The 23,424-nt window shown below is 34.2% G+C and overlaps 1 long non-coding RNA gene across 4 annotated transcripts; it reads left to right on the forward strand.

Annotated features, from left to right (window-relative positions):
- The first annotated feature begins 256 nt into the window (after nucleotides 1–256).
- LOC143225285 (uncharacterized) lies at nucleotides 257–11,868 on the forward strand. 4 transcript variants are annotated; one of them, XR_013013766.1, is made up of 3 exons: nucleotides 257–389; nucleotides 8,304–8,432; nucleotides 10,111–11,868. It is a non-coding gene; the product is annotated as an uncharacterized LOC143225285 (long non-coding RNA). The 4 variants fall into 4 exon arrangements; XR_013013767.1 differs by lacking the exon at nucleotides 257–389 and adding an exon at nucleotides 6,095–6,227; XR_013013764.1 differs by lacking the exon at nucleotides 257–389 and adding an exon at nucleotides 6,442–6,697.
- Nucleotides 11,869–23,424: the final 11,556 nt, after the last annotated feature.

Here is a 23,424-nt window from a genome sequence, read left to right on the forward strand (position 1 = left end):
CGTGTAGTTAACTGTGTCACACAGTTTATCTTTATATGAACCTTTCATACATGTTATTTTGGTATCAGTTTTTCTTTAAATATCTGTATACGAGTTCTATCGTTCATAAAATCTAGGGTAGAAGTACAAAGTCACCTAAGTACAGGGTCATGAAACTATTGTTAAATGTCAGAGTACTTTATTATTAAGTCAATTAACGTAATATTCTCCCCATTGTAATACATGACAGTTTATTAAAACGTAACAAGTATATGACATTTCACCCCAGTTAATCTTCTATCTCTATAACGTGTTTGTTAGAAAACAGTTTAAAACGATAAAAAGAGAAACATGTACACATCATTTTATTGATGAACTGAGGGATTTTTCAATATTTGAAATCTTTATAGGTAAGTGTTTAAAACTGATTACACTGGCGTAAGTTCTTGGATTTTAAACAAACGTTAAATTTCGGAGTACTTTTCTACATATGAATACTACAAATAACGTTACATGCTCCCAATTCTAAAAAAAAAAACGTTATAGTCGTAAAAGGCTCATAGCGAATAAATTTTATTATTCACTACTTATTAACCAATTGTATCAGTCAAGTAACTTAACATGAAATCAGTAAATTTTGACAAAAGTTTAAAATCTCCGAGAGAAGGCCTCATATACTGTTGTTGTGTGCATTATATGAATGGTTTGTTTAAAATTGTTCTAAATAGGAAATGTACTTATGTATTACTTAAGTAAAGAAGATATCCAACTTTCTTAGAAATGAGTATGCAGCCCAGGTTTTATCCATTTTATCACCTTTAAGGGGTGAATTTCGTGCAAAGCTACTCGAGGGTTATCTGCGCTAGCCGTCTCTAATTTAGTAGTGTAAGACTAGAAGGAAGGCAACTAGTCATCACCACCCAACGCCAACTCTTGAGCTACTCTTTTATAAACAGATAATAGGATTGACCATAACATTATAACGTCCCCATAGCTAAAAGGGCGAACATGTTTGGTATTTTGCTGCTTCCTGATTTTTCTAAGGGGATATGTGTAATTTATGTATATGTATATATACACACACTTATTTCTATGAAAAATATAGATATCTTGTATTCTTTCTTAGAAGTTCTTTTGAAATCAGTTTTTTATTTAAATATCTCTTACTGTCTCATCTGCCATTTGATTTTGAGATTGACATTAACTGATTTTGTGCGATTTTGTTCAGGTCAGTTTATGGAAGAATTGAATGATTTTCAATGTTGGAGATAAAGAAACGTAGCGTTTAATCATAGTGAAATTTTTATAGGTATCAATGTTCGAAATTGTATTGACGTAACAGTTATTGTTGAGAGTAGTTTGGATATTAACATATAATTTCTATCGTTCGTACAAACTATGGGTAGAAGTGAATAACTCGTATCAATACATGGATAGCAAACCATTGTTAATGGCAGAATAGTACGATTAAAGTTACGCGCACTTCTTCCTCGAAGAGAACAGAATATTATAAACAATTATTATACCAGGTGCTGTAAGCAGTTTACATGTCAGTTTATGGATTGTTTTATTTGAATTTCGCACAAACATACTCAAGGGCTATTTGCACTAGCCGTCCCTAATTTAGCAGTTTAAGACTAGAGGGAAGACAGCTAGTCATCAACACTCACCGCCAACTCTTAGGCTACTCTTTTACCAACGAATAGTGGGATTGACCGACACTTTATAACGTTCCCACGGCTGAAAGAGCCAGCATGTCTGGTGCGGCGTGGATTAGAGAGTTGTATTTTATTATCTACTTATTCACAAACATTCTTCACACTTGGTAAACATTTATTCACCTGACAGACAGCCTGAACAGAACTTTCTTTAGTAACCTGAATCGTTTTCTATTAACAATGACAGACATTATTTTGGAAGGAGACTTTAACTCTTTCTGAGACCCAACATTGGATAAGCTTGACGGCAACCCATTTTCGGCAATAAATGGTTTTCAGCCCCTGTTCAGATCTCATTGAGTCGTAATCTACAAGATGTTTAGCGCTATTTATATGGAACAGCTTTTGTTTCCTGCTGATTGAACAGATTCTGCATACTAGCAGGATTACTTCCTAGTTTATTGAGAGCTAGAGCCTTTCCAATCGGTTCCCCATTCCACTATGTTTTTGATCACTAGTCATTTCTCGAGACTGAATAACTCATTCCTAAACGACCTGTACCGCCATTTAGTTATACGAAAGTACTGTATCAGATGTGTGCAGTGATGGACAGATCTCAAGGACCTGTGCAAAAACCATTTCCATCATGTGGGTTTACTAAAGGCTAAAAAATTCCATAAACATTTGCAAAATTAAAAGAAACAAGCTAGCCATTTTACTGTGAAGTGACTGTGCAGATAACATAATGTTTTATAACATTAAATACCTCAAATCAGATATTAAACAACCGTATTCTGCACTGCTCACGTCAGCTGTAATTCATTCACACATTCAATCATTTGAATCAGAAAGCTCGAATAGGGTACATTGGTGTCAAGAACGAAAATCAGCACGGTCCTGTTACATGGATCGTGTTAAGGGAATGTTATTCTCATTATTAGTTCCTCTATACTTCTGGAGAAGTACAGGATTCAAAGTGGGTAGAAGTTACCAGGTTCCTTCATCCTCTAGATGCAGAGTTTTCCTTCCATCTCAACTCACTTCTAACAGTAGATGAATGTGGACAAGCTCTTCGTCTACTCCCCAGGAACTAGTGTTTTGGTACTCATGGCTTCATGTGGACCACATCAGTTCATCTTTTGTGGACACCTTTCTGCTACGTTACAGGGCGTGGTTATGTCACCATACCCTGTAAAAACGAGAACAGTTCAGAGAATTTGTTTTCATGGCATCCTATAATTTTATTCAGTGTTGACTACGAATTTATTTCTAAAGTTTTTAGTCTGTGGCTAAGAAAGGCGTTAGGCTTCCTTGCTCAACTGACAAAACTTGTGGTGTTCTAGGCAGAAGTATACAGTGTAATCTCCTGCTCATTAGAGACTTGTTCTATTATATCGACAACACCGATCTTCTGGCCACTTTCTTAGCTCTGTATCAAAGCAAAGCCATGTCTTTCTGTGGTATATCCTCTGATGGTACAGGCTCCCAGAATATTTTATTACATGTTTGCAATCTCTATATTCTGGTGCAATGAGTCAGGTGTTAATGAATAGTTACTTTACTTCATTTATGTCCTGATTATTGAATGTCTTTTGTCATGTGCCAGTAACTTTGATGTAACTAGAATTCTAACGCCAAGTAGTTCAGGACTTCATTGTAAGACCACTAGCCATGCTGATGATGTATTATTTTATCTGTCCAATACAGGATCCCTGGGAAAATTAATAGACATCATAGCCCTCTATTCTCAGGCACATAGGGCACAACTAAACTATACCAAGTCTCATTTTGCACTGGTCAACCTGTTCTGTAAAACATTTAGGTACCTGGTTTACAAATGTTACAGATGATAGCTGGAACAAGTGTCCCAACCACGTTACCAGTAAACTAAAAGTTTATATGCACTCTTCACAATCAGTCTTTCTTTGAGCCACCATTATTCACCAGATAATAATACTTCTCCTCTGGTATTTAGGGACCATTTATCCACCAACTGACGATATTATCCAACAGCTCAAACATATAACTTTTGGATTTATATGAAATTATAAAATGGAACTGGTTGCATGTCTAACACTTTACCTTCATCTTTCCAAAGGAGGTGTTGGTATTCCGGTAATTTGCAATAAGTGCCTTACATTACATATAGACTTAACATGACAAAGTATCTTGATAAATGAATATCTTTCTCGTTTTCTTAGTTATTACTGTTTAGGGGTTTTATTCAATATTTTGGTAAACCTCATACTCTTTCCATTCCTACCTGTTTTGATCCCCGTAACTAGTATGCTACAGTTATCAAGGCAATCCACACTTTCACTGATGATAACCCTTATCTTTATCTACACACTCAGTTAATTTCTCCCTTGTGTCTTAATCTTGCTGTTCTCTATATACAAGAAAAAGTGGTTTGAAGAACACTCATAGACTTTTATATTTCAAGTAAGATTAAGTAATAACTATTATCATCAAGTTTAAATTTGCAATTTCTGGAGTAGGTTACTGCCAAGTTACTGGTGCTTTAATATTGATAAAAACTGTCGGACTCGTATTTTAGTACATTTGGTAACATTTACAGTTCAGTGTAACTTTAGATTAGAAGAGCTAATTAGTAAGTACAAGAGGTTGAGATAAAGGCATTTAAAGTAAAAGAACAAAGTATCTTATCAGTGCTAGTGTCCAAAATTAACTGCGTGGATGAAGTTGTAAGTTGGTCACTACGGCTGAATGTTAGTCCTAGACTTAAATGCTAGTCTTAAAGATGAGCAGATAGGGTGGACTTGTGGGATCAATCCAATGGATGAAAGAAGCTTTACGGAACGGATGACGAACATTTAAATAGGATAAGAGCTGACTTGTTTGCTGAGTCTCTTAACCCACCTGTATGGAAAGTTTTAAATTAGGACTACACAGTGGTGAGGGCCAGGAAAACTAAATACAAAAGGAGAAGTTTAACATGAGAAATGAGCATAGAAGTTATAAAGACAAGTTTAATTGTTGCCATTGTGATGTTGGAAGTATAAGAAATAAAACAATGAGTTCAGAGCATTTGTAAGAAAGAAGGATTTTGATATAATGGAAATAATTGAAACATGGTAAAATATAGATAATTTTGATGACAAAAATTTATTTGAAACAAAGTTTATAGACCATTTAATAGAGATTGAGTACTACAGACGGGAGTGTCTTTATACGTAAAGTAGGAATTACATTCTTTTGAAGTTGAAGATGTTAATGATAACAGCAAGGAGATTGAATCCATTTTGGTTTCTGTTAGTAGATATAAAGGGAAAATGCTTTAAGTGAGAATTTGTTGCAGATTACCAAATGAGACTGATGAAATTAGTGAGAAACTTTACAGTGAGATTAAGATTTCAGCTGTCAGTGAAGTCATAAGCATGAGCGATTTTAATATCATACATCTTGATTGGGAAATTCTAGAACCAAACCACGAGGGAGAAAGGTTTCTGGAAGCCGTTCAAGATGGTTTTCTTCACGTATTAGTCAATGGCCCTACTAGAAATAATGCTATTTTAGATTTATTGTTAACTTTAAATGCAGAAATTATCAAGAGGGTCAAAAAATTGTTGTGCAAGCGATCATTGTTGTATTAGGTTCAATGAGGAATAATATTTTGGTTACTATTTTTGAAGAGATGTGACAAGTATAATCTATTGTGAATTGGGCAGGGTTGTTATTTAGAGACACTGATAAGATTTGAAAAAATTTTTTTTTTAAATATTCAAGGTAAACATATTCCTCATAGAAATAAAATGGTAGCTACAAGTAAAAAAACAAAAATAAAAAACCAAGCTAATTCACAAAGAGTAAGAGAGAAAAAAAAAGCATCATATGCTTAAAGGTGAATTTTCAACAAATTTAGGCCTGGCATGGCCGAGCGCGTAAGGCGTGCGACTCGTAATCCGAGGGTCGCGGTTTCGCGCCCGCATCGCGCTAAACATGCTCGCCTTTCCAGCCGTGGGGGTGTATAATGTTACGGTCAATCCCACTATTCGTTGGTAAAAGAGTAGCCCAATAGTTGGCGGTGAGTGGTGATGACTAGCTGCCTTCCCTCTAGTCTTACACTGCTAAATTAGGGACGGCTAGCACAGATAGCCCTCGAGTAGCTTTGTGCGAAATTTCAAAAAAACAAACAAACAAAATTCAACAAATTTAATAGTTGTCTTAGAAACTGTACTTTGATTAGATATAATTTCTGTGTGGTTGCCATATTTTTAAACACTTTAGTTTTTGAGTAAAAAATGAAACAAAATATGCGGGTCCTCGAACTCAAGTTCCTCTCTATTAGTATTAGTTACCATAGTCGGCAAAGTATGAACAAATAAAACCTAGTCTGTTATACCAATAATTTATAAATACCAGAGAGGTTTCGAGATGCTTAAAATTGTACGTGTAGACAGATCATATTTGTTATCATGACTTAGGCTTACCATTCTTCCACTAGAGGTATGACCGACTCGCAACCGGCCCGGGTGCTATCAGTATCACTCACAGTTCTGCTACTCTCATTCGTGGAACTATCTTCATCACTAGAACTTGTCAGATCTGTGTCAAAAGTAACTGTTCTAGGTTCGTTCAGAGTAGTTTCGAATTGATATGGCGCTACTCAACACTGTTCAGAACACAAAGTCAAAACCGACTCCGCCTCTGTTTCTCCGTGTGCACTGGCCATGTTTCTTTACATTCAACGCGCTGGCGTTGGCGGTTTGTTTGGCAACTATTACGCACAGTACTTTTCCTAGCGGCAAACGTAAAAACTAAAACGTTCGTATTGCCGCTCGGAATGGGCTCTTTCTTAACCATGTTCCAAGTTTCATTTATTAGCACATATTTTTTTATAAAAAATGTGAACCTGCAAAATTAATCATTATGAGTAGTTTTTTTTGTAAAATTCACCTTTAATAAATTCAAATTGGCTGGTTTTATAGAAGACTTAGATGATTGTAGAAAATCAAGAGAGTTAGTAAAACATGAAAATAAGACATTAAAAATATGTACGTGTCTTCTGACATTCTTTGAAAACATTACTGCTTGTGTAGGTGAGGATAAGGGTGTAGATTTAGTGTATCTGGATTTTCAAGAGGTATTTTACAAAATGTCATGTACAATGCTGGTGAAAAAAATCTCTAGGTGTGAAAGATAAGTTAGAAAATTAGGTAGAAGAGTGGCTGTATGTAGGAAAGCAGAGGGTTGATACAAACTGTATTAATGTTACAAGTAGGGTGCCTCAGGTCTCAGTCTTAGGACCTTAGCTCTTTTTGTTATACATCAATGACAAAGATAAATTACTTGTATTTGTAGATAATATTAAGGTCTTGGGTGTTACTGGTTGTGAAGAGGATGTTGCTGATTTATAAAAGGATTTAAATTATTTAGTGAAAATGAAGAGTTAGGGGGAACTTATTGAAGAGTTTAAGATTGTAAAAAGAACTGGTAGAGTTGATGTATCATCTTTTTTCATATTTAACAGTGAGAACAGTAGGACTAGAGGATACAAATATAAATTTTGGCAGAGTAGGAGTCATTTTGAGACAAAGACAGTTTCACTTTTCTAACAGTGTGGTTGTCTTTTGAAATGAATTGCATTCACATGTTGTAGAAGTAGTAAATTTAAGTAAGTTTAAGAAAAAGCTTCATAATTACATGAAATGATAAGAGCTACCTTTAAGATTTTAATTTAGTCTAGAGGATGGCACAGCCAAAATGGACCAATAGGTCCCATGTTATTTTATATTCAAAATGTTGTTTTATATTAAGAACAACACTGGGTTTTTTGGTCAATCAAGGCCACCTTATTCTCCCAATTAAGCAATAAAAAACTCTAAAGCTAGCCATTATCATTCACTTAGTTATCAAGCCCTTTTTTTTGCTAAACATATCCTTTTCTGTGCATGTCACAAGGTTTTACTTTTATTAAGTAACATTCAAAACGGAAACTACTTTCTAAACCATGGTGTAGAAATAAATATAACGTAAAAAAATCTAGCTAATAATCCCAATGAGAAAAACATTAATGATCTTAAGTGAATTTTTCAGTCTTGTTACATTGTCAGAAAGCCAGAATAATTGTGATAGTTATGTGACATTGTCTGATTTTTTTTATTATTTTCTGTTTTATTTGGTGCATGATTTATTTAAATGAAAAAAAAAATTTAGTGTAGTTGCATCATTAGTATGAAAAATTGGATTAGTGTCATCAACAGTTGTCAGAAAAAAAAAAGACCCTGGCGAGTATTATATTTTTTTGTTTTATGTGTATTACTTGTTATTATTAAAGCAATTAAAATGTAAAAATTAGATAATTTTTAGATGAAGAAAGATTAGGTAAAGAATAATTGTTATAATTATTTTTCATTTGATAATCTTGTTGATGTACACCTTGCTACACATAAAGGCTTCTTTAGTTCAGGATAGTCACAGTAGACTTAATAAATGGGTGGTGGTTGGGAACTATACAAGTTTGCTTAGATAACTGGATGGGATACCTTATACTAGTATAATTTGTTTTCTGTGCTATCAATTAGTACCTTTTTACCATACTGAGGACTAAAATGATAACTTCAAGAGATACGTTTTCAAATTACTCACAAATAGTAGTATTTTTTCTTATTTTTATTTCAATTAATTTTTTCTTCTTTATTTCAGAGAGCACTCACCTTCCCACAACTGTCTGCAGGCAGTGAAGGGTGATGTAGATGTGGGACATTGTGGATTTGAGTGCCCACATCTCTCTCTTCTAATTTCTATATTTATTGCTACTTTTTCATTTCTTAGGTAAGAAATATGGCAAATGGTGGTTAAGACTAATAGACAGTGTATCCCTACCATGTGGGTCCTACTTCTCAGTTGCCTCCAAAACCTAGGATACATTTTATAATCCCACATTATAGCTTGTACCCTGGGATATTTTCAATTAGTGCAGCATATTTTGTTTATTTTTGTTTTGGCTTGTTTTTTAAATTATAAAAAGTAATTATACACACACATAATGTATTAAAAGTGAAATGTGGTTGTATTCCATAAAGTACTAGGGCACTAGAACAAAGCTAAGACAGTTGCACTTTGTAAATCCAATTATATTCTAGTGGATATGTGTCAATGTACAACTTTTGTAATATTAGTCCTCCTTTGTTGATCTACCAAAAATCATTAATATTGGTTCAATTAATTCCTTGTAACATCAAGATACCAAACAGATGGAAAATTGTTCTATATACATACTGGTAATGATTTAGTCTCCATTGGATAACTGTTGGGATAAAGGAAAGTTCATTTATTTCTAGTGCTAGGAACAAGATGCATTTAGATTAAACATTATTGATTAAATTAGTAACTTGAATTAAATATTTAATGTATTACAAAAAGTAAGATAACATAATGTAATTTTGTTCGTTAAAAAGCAGGTAATTAAATTGAATGTTGTTGTACGTAACTGTACACTTACAAAAGTTTCAAAGAATTCTGACTAATAACATCTATTTTATTTGCTTTTTTACTTTAATAGTTTTTTAGAGTAGTTTTATTTTTAAACATGAGAACAAAGAAATAAACTGTACTTTGCACTGAATATTCTTATTGTTTCTAATTTTAAAACTGAATACACTGATTATTAACTATTCTTTGCTATATACCCACTGTTTTTCATTCTTAAAGCATTATTAAATAAATAATGAACATATACTGAGAAATATTGAAAGAAATATGTTTTGTTTAATATTCTGTTTTATCATGTTACAAAGGTATGGGAATTAATAGAAAGGTTTTGTAGGTGAAAAATATTTCTTTTACATTTCAACAATATTTTATAGATTTACAGTTACAATGCAGAACTACACTTTCCTAAACACTATTGTATATACAAGTTAACACTACTTAACAGCATTATAACGCAAACTTTTAACTATGGAGTCTGACATGCTAAACACTAATCCTGGCTCATGTAAATAATAAAGACACAATTGGTAGCTAAAAAGATTTCAGAAGAAGTGAAAAAAAATCATATGAATGATGTAAAGAAACTTCTATTCTTTAGGATAGTACTTATGAAAAAAATTATAGCCATATATGGATAGTCACAGAATTATTTATACAGTTGCAGAACGTAAACAATTATTAATGTGAACACAAACTTTGTGACAATTCTTGCCCTTTTAGTAATTCTTTCTAATTGGTGCAGACAAACATTCCAGTGTAAAATGTACCATGAACTATGTGTGCGTGGGTGTGCTTGTGTTGAGTAGATGTTTTTCATTGTTGACTGTAATGATGGAAATATGTTGATCTAGTATGTTATGTAATGTAAGGTTATTATCTTTATTGGAATTAGAATCAACATGGTAAGGCAAGAATAATTATCTTTTAATTACTTAGAACTTAGTTCAGAGTTAATACAAAATCAGTTGATTAAAATATATTAGATATATTAGTAATAGCAATTCATCTTCCTATATAGCTTTGTTGACTATCTTAGGTGTTCTATTCACTAACAGTGAAATAACTGCCCTACTCATCTTATCAAACTGTTCAAGGCTCATCATCCTTACAAGATGATGCTTCAGCAAAGGAAGCACTTAGGATAGGACTCGCCAATCAGTTTCCTGCATGCAGTACTTGAAAACGTAGTTGGTTCTGTTTGATTTATGTTGAATTACATGGATAACTTAGGAAACCTTAATTTACTAATGTAAAACTGGATGTGTGTTTTACTCAGGATAGTGTAAACTGTTATAATAACTTCAGAGTTTAAATAACTTGATAAAACGCTGGTTAAATAAACATGTCAAAATATTTAGGAGGAACATAATTTATTGCATTTATTTAAAGTGCCAAAATAAAAGTAACTTTTAACTGTTCTTTTAACACATTCTCACCAATTTTAAATGGTTAAATAAACGTGTCAAAATATTTAGGAGGAACATAATTTATTGCATTTATTTGAAGTGCCAAAATAAAAGTACCTTTTAACTATTCTAACACAATGTCACCAATTTTAAAGTTTGTTTTCACAAGAATGTAAAATTTTAACCTAATTTTTAAACTAGTATACTGAGTTAAGTGAGTTTGATTATGTTTCTTGTAGTAGTTTTAACTTAGTGGTGAGAAAGGTTACCTGTTTTCTAATAGAAAGAAAAATGTTTAGTTTATTTTCTTGGTTGTTAGAGTTAATAGGGCATACTTGAGGTATTTAAACATTTCTGACAATAATGCTAGGGAAAACAACATTTATAAATAATATAAAAAATTCTGTTTTATTTCAGTCGATATATTGTCATTGTAGATTCATCAGGGCTTGTGCAAATGACTGTATTTATTTAAAATGACTAGATGTTCATTTGAACATTTCAACACATTTAATGACAGATGTCCAAAGCTTTTAAGATGTCATTCAGTATTCTATACAAATTCTGTGTGCAAGTTCATGGTATTTCTCCAATTAATATACAAAATTCCTTCTTATGTAGTTTGTAATGAAGGTTTTTCTGTCTTAAATTCTCAATCTACATACATGCTATTATTATATTTTTAATTGATAATTATCTTGTTGGTTTCAGCTCTTGACCAAGCTGTTAATGTAGCCTTTTCTATAAGTTTCTACAGAACTGTTTGAGAGTTTAAACATGTTCCATCTATTACTGGTAATTTGAAACAAAATCTTTAACTGACATTCTTCATTTTTAATGGAAACATGGGAAAATAACAACAACAGATGAAGCAATTTTGGGTGAAAATCTATAAGAATAATAGAAAAACAAAAAAGAGAAAAAGGTAGTATTCTGTAATGACATTAAGTCAATACAAATTAAATGATACCAGATCACAAGAGTTCTGTACAATTAGTGTATTTGTGCTAATCGATTAATGGACAGACTCATTAATCAAATGGTATATACCATGTTCCCTACAACTTGTACAGTTAAACAAGAAGAAAAGGTATGTGCTGCTGTCTTATTTTCAACTACTACATTATTCTAATTTTCTTGTTTTAAAAGATTTGTTGTTTTTTTTAAATTACCCTTGATTTCATATGACAGACCTCTTCTGAAAGTCATAATTTATACAACTTATTTTTATAGTAGTTGTCTGAATATTTTCTACTTAGTGGATAAATCACTAATTTGACAGTTTGTTGCCTCAATCTGTTTTTCAAATATTATGCAGTAATCTAATGCTTATCTTATGTAAACCAAATAAGTAAATTTATGAAAACATGTTTAATGTTTTACTCTCATGTTAAGAATGGTAATTATTTTGTTCAAAACATGGTTACAAATAATTAATCAGCCAGTTAGACTGTTTTATTCTCAATTTATTAAGAGGTTAAGAACAATGTTCATTAAAGAATCGAATCATCACAACATTCTCCAACTGCTACTGTACTTACTAATAGTAAACATACCTCATTTGATGACACTTTTGTTTGGGAATGTAATTTCAAACAAAATGCATCTTTACAAACATTGCAACTCTGTAGAACTAAAGTACATGTATCAGAAACTGTATCTATACTGAAATAGACTTTAGTTAATACAATAATATTCTCACAACACTTGCATTTTTATATCAACAGTACCCTTCTTGTGAGTATTACAACTTCCAAACAATGAGAGGTTGATTATATAAGAGGTGCAAACTGTTTTGATTTTCATGAAAACAAATCTTTAAGGTTTAGACACACTGTTAGTTTTTCAAAAAACAGATGAAATATCTCTCACACTAAATTAAATTTTAAAAGGGCATGCAATACATATATAGAATCTAATGTGAAAGTAATAACTCTTAAACAGTTCTAATAAATAATGCTTGAATGAAGCTAACTATTAATATAGGGTGAAACAAGATAAACAGGACCTTTAAATGCATAAAACATATTTAGACAGTAGTCCCAAGTCATGTAACACAATCAACAGTGTTACCAGAAAATTCAGATGTTCATCCATGTAACACAGTCAACATTATGTTACTAGATAATTCAGACATATTGAGAAATGTCTGCACATGAAACAAATTTATTGAGTATTGTACATGTATTACTTTGTATAGCCATGTACAACTTAAAAACCTAAATCAAGGGATTCTCTAGGCAAGCAGTCAACCTTATCTTTTATCAATATCTAATAATGCATAGATGTAACTAATCAGAAATGTAGTGAGGTACTGCAGCACTTAAATTTATGTTTTTAGCATTGTTAGTTTATTGAAAATATAATACTTCAGTATAGTTAACAATTACTATCTTGTTGACAATTATATACAGTCTATTATGTACTAAACTTTTAAATACAATTACTTGTACTACAACTTAACAGTGAATGATCAAAATTTTATTCAGAGGTTTAAAAAATAAAGCATAATATTCCATTTGCAATAGTATAAAGGATATTACAGACTGTTCTATAATATTTGTTGTTATTCTCATAAACCAAACTTCACAAACTACATATTTCAATCAGATTGCTTTCAAGCCCTTTTTAATATTACACAACAATTACACTCAGAATTTAGAAAATCTTTAAGAACAGAAATAAAAAGTGATGCTTTACCTTTCTACTACTGTAACTCTCATAAAACCTTCTTTCCTCTCACTTATCATTAATCTTTTGCTGTAAAAGGATTTTCAGACCAAACAAAGCCAATGGAAAAGTTATACTTTAAAAAAAGTGACTACATCCATAAAATGTAGTTTACTATTTGTGGCAAAACAAATTTTACTCCTTTAAATAAGAACTAGGTGTTACCATAAAACATGAAGAAAAGCAACAATTAACTTTAAGGGATTACAAAAAACAAGAAAAATCTAAAATGATACCATTGAACAAGTATATCAGTCCAGGTTTTATTAGGGCCTATCTAAAGTACATAAAATCAGTTAACCCTTTGAAACCATTCCTCCCAGTATTGGATTGCCCAACAAAAAACTTATCAAATTCTTAGTCTCTGTTCCAAGTTCTCTAACTGTGAATAAATCTGTAGTTAAAGGAGATTTCTAAATGTAAGTTGTGATGTTACAGCTAGTTTGACATTGATTCTATTTTTCACAAATGCTTCACTTGTATAAACTTCAAATTTCCCATGATATGCTACTTTCTCGAAGCAATGATGTACACTGGTAACAACTTCAACTGTTCCCTAAGAGCCAATCTTTTTATTTTTAAAAGTAAACTTAAAACCAAATAGAGGATGTTGTTTGGTTGGTTGTTTGACTTTCATGGTACAAAGCCACTAGGTTATCTGTGCCAAACCATTGGTAAAAAAATTAGAAATAAAGTAAAACTATTAAAATTTGCGAAAAGGAATCATGCCAAAACAAAACAAAGTCCAATTCTTGAATTAAAAACTTATATAGCATTAAAAAGGCCAATGGCTCTTAACAAATAAAGAAAATGTAAATTGGACAGTGTCCCCAACACCAATGACACTGGCCAGTGTCAGAGGTAAACCTTGGGACAAAACATGCCTTAAAATAATGCCATCGTTTAGAGTCCTAACAATGGCATGACAGTAAAATGTAGACTATTGTGACCTGAGTGTCATACAGATCACACACTGGTGCATCAGTCCTAGATAAAGGAAAACAACTGAATTAAAAAACTGTGACCAATGTGCAGTCTAGTTAGGACAACTTCCTTTTGACCCTATGGAAACAAAATGACCAAAGTCCAGTTGAGGGCTTTATCTGGAAAAACTTGTTTTCATGTTGCTCACTCCAAGTTAACTGCCAACTGGCATGGAGCTGAGCCTTGAATACAGGACCATAGTCTGTGTATGGAACAGGCACAGCAGTGATAGCACCAGAGCAGACAAACTTAGCTACAGTATCAGCAAACTTGTTCCCATGAATACGAATGTGGCCTGTAATACAGAAGAACAGGACAGAAGTAGATTTTAAAGAGAAATGGGTCAGTCAGTTTTGAATATCAATGATAACTAAGTTAGTTGGTATATATAGTAGAAATCAAGTACTGCTTAGCTTCTATGTGATCCTGCAAAAGAGAAATGGCATACGGTTTGTCAGTAAACACAGAAACTGTAGAGAGAATCCTGTGTGCAACCACCAAGCCACAACAAACCATGATAGAGCCCACAGAGTCACCTAATTTCGAACCATCTGCATAAATGAGAATGGAAGGATGGTTCGAAAGATGTTCAACAAACAAAAGATGGTACTTCTGATCGGGAGTATCTGCTTTTCTCAGATGACTCAAAGAAAGGTCACATTTGGGGATGGTAATAAGCCATGGTGAATGGGCTGACCAAGGGCAGACCCAATTCATTTAACTGCACCTGAACACAAAGACCAAAAGGAACAATAGCAGTTAATCTGTTTTGAAAAAGTATGGTCCACTGAGGAAGGAAAATAAAACCTCAGGCCCAATGCTGTGATAAGGATCAAAGTTTCTAAGCATACAGTAAAGACAACTGCAAACAGCAGAGGTGTAGAGGAGGTTCATGAGATTCTGTGTACAAAATCTGGATTGGGGAAGTGCAGAAAACCTCAGTGTAGAACCAAAGCCTCTGGTGATGAATGGGTTCAAGCAACTTCAGGGCTGAGGTCCTGGCAGAACCATAGACGAGAGACCCATTGTCCAATTTTGTTCGAATGAGAGCACGATATATCTTTAGCATAAAACATCTATCTGCTCCCCAAGAGGTGGAAGAGAGGAGATTGAGGATGTTCAGTACTCTTGTACATTTGACATGCAGCTACTTGATGTGTGGTATAAAGGTCAGTTCATGGTTAAAGATAAGCCACAATAACTTTGCTTCAGGTACCACAGGAAGCACAACTTCACCGACACGGAGTTCAGGATCAAGGTGAATATCCCCTTAGAAGCAAAAGTGCACTGAAAAGGGTTTAGAAAGAGACAAGTTAAAACCCTTTTCTGTGATTCACTTCAGTAAATGATTGAATGCAGTCAGTAACTCATGTTTGACAACCGCTATGAGATGTGGAAGTTGTCAATATTAGAGCGCGTTTGCAACATTAAGAGGGAGTTGTCCAGTGATAGCATTAATCTTTATACTGGAAAGTGTGACACTCAAAACACAGCCCTGAGGGGCTCCAAGTTCCTGTAGGAAAGAACAAGAAAGTGTCAAACCCACATGAACTTGGAATCACCTGTTCATCAAAAAGTTTTTAATAAAAATGGCCACCCAACTCATATAAGTGGAGGTCATGCAAAATGCCATACCTTCACGTAGTATCATAAGTCTTCTCAAGGTTAAAGAATACTGATACAAGATGTCACTTGAGAAAGATTTCACTGATCGATGTTTCAAGTCGAATCAGATGGTCCACTGTGGAGTACTGTTGTCAAGACCCACACTGGATTGGCAAGAGGAGGTTGTTTGAATTGAGGAATCAAACCAGGTGAACATTGACCATCCTCTCTAAGGTTTTACCTCAACATGTTGAGGTTTTAGGAATACAATGAGCAGCTGCCTAGATAATACAGTCAATCACTGCTACCACGCAGTTGTCTATCGATGGTTTAAAGACGACGGCAAGATCAAGTTCCACAAGAGCAGTGAAAGAAGGCCAGTCGGCTTGATCCAGCTTCCATCGGGCATGCGGGTTGGGTGGCATTGACCACGGCCAGTCTCTCTCATAATGATAGGAAAGTGATCACTGGCCCGTGGGTTACTGTCAACCCTCCATGAAAAGTGGGAGAATAGTGAAGGGGAGCAGACTGAGAAATCAATGGCAGGAAAGGACTGACTAGCTGCATGAAAATAAGTATAAGAACCAGTATTCAAAAGAGAAAGGTTGTGATCAGGGAGTATATGCTCTAAAAAGCAACCCCTCCCATCAATATCTGTACCTACCCAGAGGGTATGATGGCGATTAAAGTCCCCCAGGATTAAAAAGGGAGACGGCAGCTGTTCAATGAGAGCATCAAGGTATGATTAATCATAGGTCTCTCCAGGCAACAGGTAGAAAGAACAAACAGTGGTTGCATGACCCAAAGAAACATGGATTGTTACAGCCTCCAAGCTTGTGTCGAGTGGCAAAGACAGGGTGGACACATACTGATCAACCAACAGTGCCACTCCTCCATGCACTCGTCCATCACACAGCCTGTCATTTCTGTACAAAGAAAACCTCCAAAATGTGACTGTATCGGCAGGTTTCAGAAATGTTTCCTGTAAGGAAAGACATACAGGATGGTAGGAGACAATCAGTGTGTTGACGTCATCCAGATTAGAACATTAACGACAACAGTTCCATTGTATCAAGATGGCCATTTTCATTTATGTGTAGGTGAACTGGGTGGAGAGTCTTTCTGTTTATGACCACGTCTTTTTTCTTTACTGCGTTTATTCAAGGGAAGTCTATTTACCTTCTTGGATCCTGTCCTGGATTGATTGGGTAGGTCTTTGCTGTTGGAAGAGGCTTCCAGTGAATGAGGACATGATCGAATGATCGTTTTGGATTTTGGGGTGGGAGAAGAAGATGTATCCGAGGAAATGCCTGTACCCAGAACCAAAGGAAGTGGATTTTGGAAATTGTTGGAATATATGTAAGGGACGGAGATGGATGTTGAAGCTGATTCATCAACTTTTTTAACCATGGAGGTCTATAAGAAAACAAACACCTATACCAAAGCAATGTAGTAATGAAAATATGAAACATTATATTTATTAATTATTAAACTAAAGGGTAATGAAAAGGAATTCGAGACAAATAAGATACTAATTAACACTTAACGTTATGATTTATCAACAATTACAGAAACATACTTCAGTAAAATAGTTAAAAAATAATGAAACCCGTTCACACATTTAATCCCTCCTTCACTTAAATATATATATATTGAAAAAATCATAGTGTGCTGCTATCTATAGACCGGAAGTGTAGTTAAAATTAGGTAAGTTCATTTATTTTATTTACAATATGCTATTTCGAAAATTTTCGTCTTTTATATTTGTTTTGCTTATCCTTATTAGATGCAGTAAGGTGAAAAGTTAACAAGTATTTGTTTGCTTCTATATTTTGTCAACAACATACACACTTAGGTGTTGCATGTTCGAACAGACAAACGTCTCAGGTTCTGACTATCGCTGAATTTAAATTCATATTACATTCCGACCCTGAGCCAAGAATGGCACTTACAAGTTCATCAGCAGCGCAACACCCACCATGAGCAAAATGACATCCCTCAGTAAGATGATAAATATTGTATGCTACAAGCTATTGTAAACGTTTATACAAAGTCGCCCCTCAATATTGAATCAGCAATACAAAGCAATTGAAAACATTAATGGTAAATGTTTACAAACTACTTATAGCCACCAAATATGGCTGCAAATCAGTGGTTCTTCTCAACCTTTTCTGACTTGCGGCACACTACGACTATTTGAAATTTTCGCGGCACACCTGGAAAACCACAACAATTTTTTTAGGTACACGTTATACGGCAAGTGTTAAAAGCCTAAGAACGAAAATCACGGTCAAAGCAAGCGATATTAATGCCATTGTACATCACGTTTAGATACACGTATCACAGAAGAGTTAACTTAAAAATACTTAGAACGAAAATCACGGTCAAAGAAAACGATACTAATGTCATCTGCACATTGACAATACTATCGCTTGCTTTGGCCGTGAGTGTCGTTCTAAGGGTTTTTAACGATTTTGTGGTATAGGAGAAAAATCAAAACTTTTTATTTTTACACATGTTTTTAATGTGACATTTGTGCCTTTTTTCGAGAGCAAATCAAATTGAAGCGAGGCTCTAACGTAGACAAACAAGCTCGCATTTCATTATCGACTGTAAGAAGCTTCTTTCTCTTTCCGGCTTTAATTTCAGTCAATGCTCAAAATCCAATTTCTCAAAACCATGAATATGCCAATGAAAGCAGAACTTCAACTGCTTTTGAACTGATTGCAGGATATGAATTTTTAATGGAGATCCAAAGCTCATCCAAGCTCTTTTCGGGAAACAATGACTGATAAAATTTGTCGTTTCGTAAATAAATGAGCTGTTTTTCCTCCTTAGTTGTAAGATTTGTTGTCTCGTTGATTCCGAATGGATAGGTCATCCAGTTATATTCGTCGACAGCAAGTGACGGGAAGTAATGTTATAATGCGGACTGTAGGTCGCTTAATGTATTCAAAATTTGAGGGACAATTTTATTCTTTGATGGACATTCGTTAACAGAAGGAAAGCAATCAAGGACTCTTTTCGAGATCTTATTCTTCCACAGCGTTACCTTTTCATCGAAGGCCTTCAGTTTGGACGTTGCAGTAATAATGTTTTCAGATGATCCATGGAGTCTTAAGTTCAGAGAATTTAATTTGTCAAACAAGTCGGAGAGAAATTGAACCTTCAGACACCAGATCTCATCATGAAAAGAAAATTCAAAACCTGCTTCCTCAACCTCCAAGAAAGAAATTACTTCAGTCTCTAGTTGGAAAAGACGCTTTAACACCTTTACTTTCGAAAGCCATCGAACTTCAGTATGATACAGTAGCTTTTTGTAGTCTGAATCCATCGCCTCACAGAGAAGGGAGAAAAGTCGAGATTGAAGTGGCCGAGACTTGATGAAATTTACCACTTGAATAACTTGATTCATAACAGACTGCAAATCTTTCGGAAAAGATTTGGAGGCGAGCGACTCTCTGTGAATCATGCAGTGAATATTTTTAATGTTTGGATTTTATTGGCGCACCAGAGTGACGAATCCCTTCTTTTTTCCTTGCATTGAAGGACAGCCATCTGTGTGCAGTTATTGCAATGTAATTTGAAGAGCAAAATGTTTTCATTAACAAACTCAAAAATGCCTTGGCCTTTCTCTGTACTTTTTAAATCTTTGCAAAGATTTAACGAATAAATGTATTCCTTTACGATTTTTTCTATCTTTTATAAATTGAACAAAAGCCAGAACTTGAGCTTTTCCGCTAACGTCAGTAGATTCATCAACTTGAAGAGACCATAGCAGAGACAATTCATCTTCAGGCGCTTCGAGGTGTTTGCAAACTTGATCCTTCAAATCTGACAACAAGTCTACAATTCTGCGCGAAATTTTGTCATTGGACAATGGAATTTGCTTAACCTTTTTGGCGGCATCCGTTCCAAACATGGTTTCAACGATGATTGCTAACGCTGGCGCAATGACTGATTCGGCCTCCGTATACGCTTTCTTGCATTTTGTCAACAAATGAGCAACCTTATAACTTGCAATTCATCCCTTTTCGGGCAGCTTCATGTAGTTCACAAGCTTCCTTGATTGTTCATGTTGTTGAGCCGCGAAATTTTCGAAGTATTCGTTTGGCTTATCCTTCACAGCTGAATGTTTTGTTTCCAAGTGTCTCTTCAGTTTTCTAGGAACAAGCGCCTTGTTCGATAAAGCTGCATTGCAGAGTAGGCGGAGTGGTAATTGAGAATGTTCCGATTCCAAAGCGATAAAACCGTTTTCGATGTATTTGTATTCGTTTTTGTACTTTCGTTTGATTTCTTGCTTTTGATTCAACACATTCTCATTTGCAGCACCAGACTTACTTAAATATTTTTCCATGGATAAATGATAAGCTAATTTATACACGACAAGCACGACGTTCTGCAGTTGATATAAAACCACTACCCACTGCGTAGTAGCTGTAGCCCACCGCAGAATAAGAATGTTTCAGAAATCAATTTGATTGTTTGATGCATCATTTATGACGTACGAAGCGCTTGTTGCGCCACAATTAAACTAACAGTCGAATCGTTGCAGTCGAGGATGAAATTTAAGTACGAACTTCTCAGTGCTCGAGTTCAATAAAAACCATCGAATGTTTTGGAAGGTTTCAGAGTGTCTATAGTAGCTTTCATTAACTGATGTGTTTGACTTGCTTGTAAAATCGAAAGAAAGTTGAATGTATTTCAAAAACACCGCGACACACCTGCCAATCTCTCGCGGCACACAGGTTAGATTACTGCTTAAATACAGGGTAGCCCGTAAGTCCCTACCCATCCATATATTGTGTCTAAACAACGTTATAATAATAATGATGAGTTGAAGGCAGCTGTTATCGCGTCATATGGAACAATAATCTCTGCTATGTGGAGGAAAATGTCAATGAATGAGAGATAGCACACAGTTGCACTGGATAGTTAATATATATGGATGGGTAGGGACTTACGGGCCACCTTGTAGAATGAGCATTATTAATTGAAAATGAGGCAAAGTACACCACGGTGACAGAGATTTACGTACAGAAATTGTGTTCGCTAATTCCACCTTAAGTGTCATCTTTACCTGGAATAGGTTCGAAATAGTGTCTCAAGTGGTCGCCCCACTTCTATAGTGAGTGTGAAGAGAATAAAATATATCAATGTAAACAATCTAGAAGCCTATTAAAACAAAAATCTAGAAACCAATAACAAAATATTTTAGAAAGCAATAAAAACATTTTAGATATCCATGATAAAATAATCTAGAATTCCATAACAAAACAATCTATAAACCCACAATAAAACATTCTAGAAACCCATAACAAAACAATCTAGAGACTCATAGCCAAAAAATTTAGAAACCTATTACAAAACAATTTACAAACCGATAACAAAACATTCTAGTAGAAAATAACAAAACCATCTAGAAACTAATTGTTCTAGTCATTCTAGAAACCAACCACAAAACATTCTGAAACGTATAAGAAAATGTTGTATGAACCCAAGAGAAAACAGTCAATATACTCCTTACAAAATATTCCAGAAACTCATAACAAAACAATCTAGAAACCAATAACAGAATATTCTTGTTGCAAATAACAAAATATTCTGGTTTCAAATAACAAAACAATGTAGAAACAAATAACAAAACTTTCCAGTAACCTATAACAAAACAATCTAGAAACCAACAACAAAACAATGTAGAAACAAATAACAAAACATTCCAGTAACCTATAACAAAACAATCTAGAAACAAATAACAAAACAATCTAGAAACAAATAACAAAACATTATGAAACCTAGCAGTAAATAGCAAAACAGTCTAGAAAACAACAACAAAACATTCTAGTAGCAAATAATAAAACAACACAGAAACCTGTTACAAAACATTCTACAAATCTATAACAAGATAATCAAGAAACAAAGAACGGTGTGACAATATGGACTCATTCACCAAACTGTAAGAACGACGTTAGCTAAAACAAATCAGTACAGCCAACTGTCATAACTGAATGGTTGCCATCCTTCTATTCAATATTTCAATATGAAGGGTTGTTACATTTGAATCTTGATGAACTCTGATCTCGCTGTTTACCGGTGTTGTTCGGGTTGACAATACCACTATAACCCAAAATATGTTCCTTTCTTTGTTAAGTTAGACAGTTATAGTCCATAGATAGGCATCTTTTTATTCATAAAAGTTCAGTGTGTGTTTCAAGGTTAAACGTTTTTGTTATTTGGTTTCTTCATTCTTCATACAAAACCGACGATTTGAGCAGAAGATGGAGGCTGTTGACATGTTTTAACTCCATCTTTAAGACAATCGTAATACTGCTTCGTTGCTAGTTGTTTGTTTTTACTAATCAAAGACCTTAGTTTACTTCTAAGTTGTGAAGGAAATGCACGCTAAATATATTTATGATCCTCAAAAGGTGTTCTATTTTATATAAAGAGCTAAGTTTCTGTCTGCTTTTTGCACATTTCAGTCCCTGATATTAGCGTGTTCAGGTTTAATGTATGTGACGTCACATTTTTAGCCTCTATGAAAGGTTTATAATATAATGGGTTTCTTTTTTCAGAGAAGACGAACTGAATATTTGGTGTGATTTAAGGGGAAATAGAATGATGTGTTGTCATTGTGGTGTTAGAAAAAAAATCAAATGATGTAGTGGCAATATATTTTTTGCAGAATTTTCATCTTAGAAAAGTAAAACCAAAAAAATTATGCAAAACATAAATTGTTTTTCTTAATTTTCGCACAAAGCTACACTATGGCTATCTGCGTTACCCGTCCGTAATTTAGCAGTGTTATTAAAACAACAACCACCTAACGTCAACTCTTTGTCTACTCTTTCACAAACGAATAGTGGGATTGACCGTCACATCATAATATCCCTACGGCTGAAGGGCGAGCATATTTGGGGCAACAGGGATTCGAGCCCGCAACCCTCGCATTACGAGTCAAACGCATTAACACACATTGTCATGCTGGGCTAAAAAATAGAGAGAAACATTTAATATATTTATTAAAATGTCGTGTTTGTAGTTTGGCACAAAGATTTATTTATGCTCTGCCCTCCACGGGTATCGAAACCTAGTTTATAGCATTGTAAGTCCGCAGACATAGCACTGTTCTACTGGGGGGGTCTTATAGTGTTTTTATTTGCATTATTTAGAGTGGAGAGTTACGTATGATAAGCACTTTGATTATTTCCTTCTGAGTAAAATGTTTAGAAAACAAACAGTTCTGATGACCAATCACGAGCAGTGAAATGTATGCAACAAGATAGACACAAGAAAGGGAAATATACCTTCATAGTCGATACAAAGCGTTCATGCTCAAGTCGAGACTGGACAAGAGTAACAATTTCACAGAGACAGTGACCATAGACCATTCGATATATTTTTTTCAAACATCAGCTTTCTATCCAGATAATACCCAGACAACGTTAGATTTGATTAACTAGTAATGATATAAAATCAGAAGCTTGCATGTGACATTTTTAATCAGCGTTTATCGCTGTTAACGTATAGAATAAAAATAGAGGTCAGTCTAAACTTGTGGTTATTGTTCTGAGACTGTGAATCCAAATACTCAATGTTTTGTCTCT

The sequence above is a fragment of the Tachypleus tridentatus genome, chromosome 9, assembly GCF_004210375.1.
Source record: "Tachypleus tridentatus isolate NWPU-2018 chromosome 9, ASM421037v1, whole genome shotgun sequence".
Classification (NCBI taxonomy): Eukaryota; Metazoa; Arthropoda; class Merostomata; order Xiphosura; family Limulidae; genus Tachypleus; species Tachypleus tridentatus.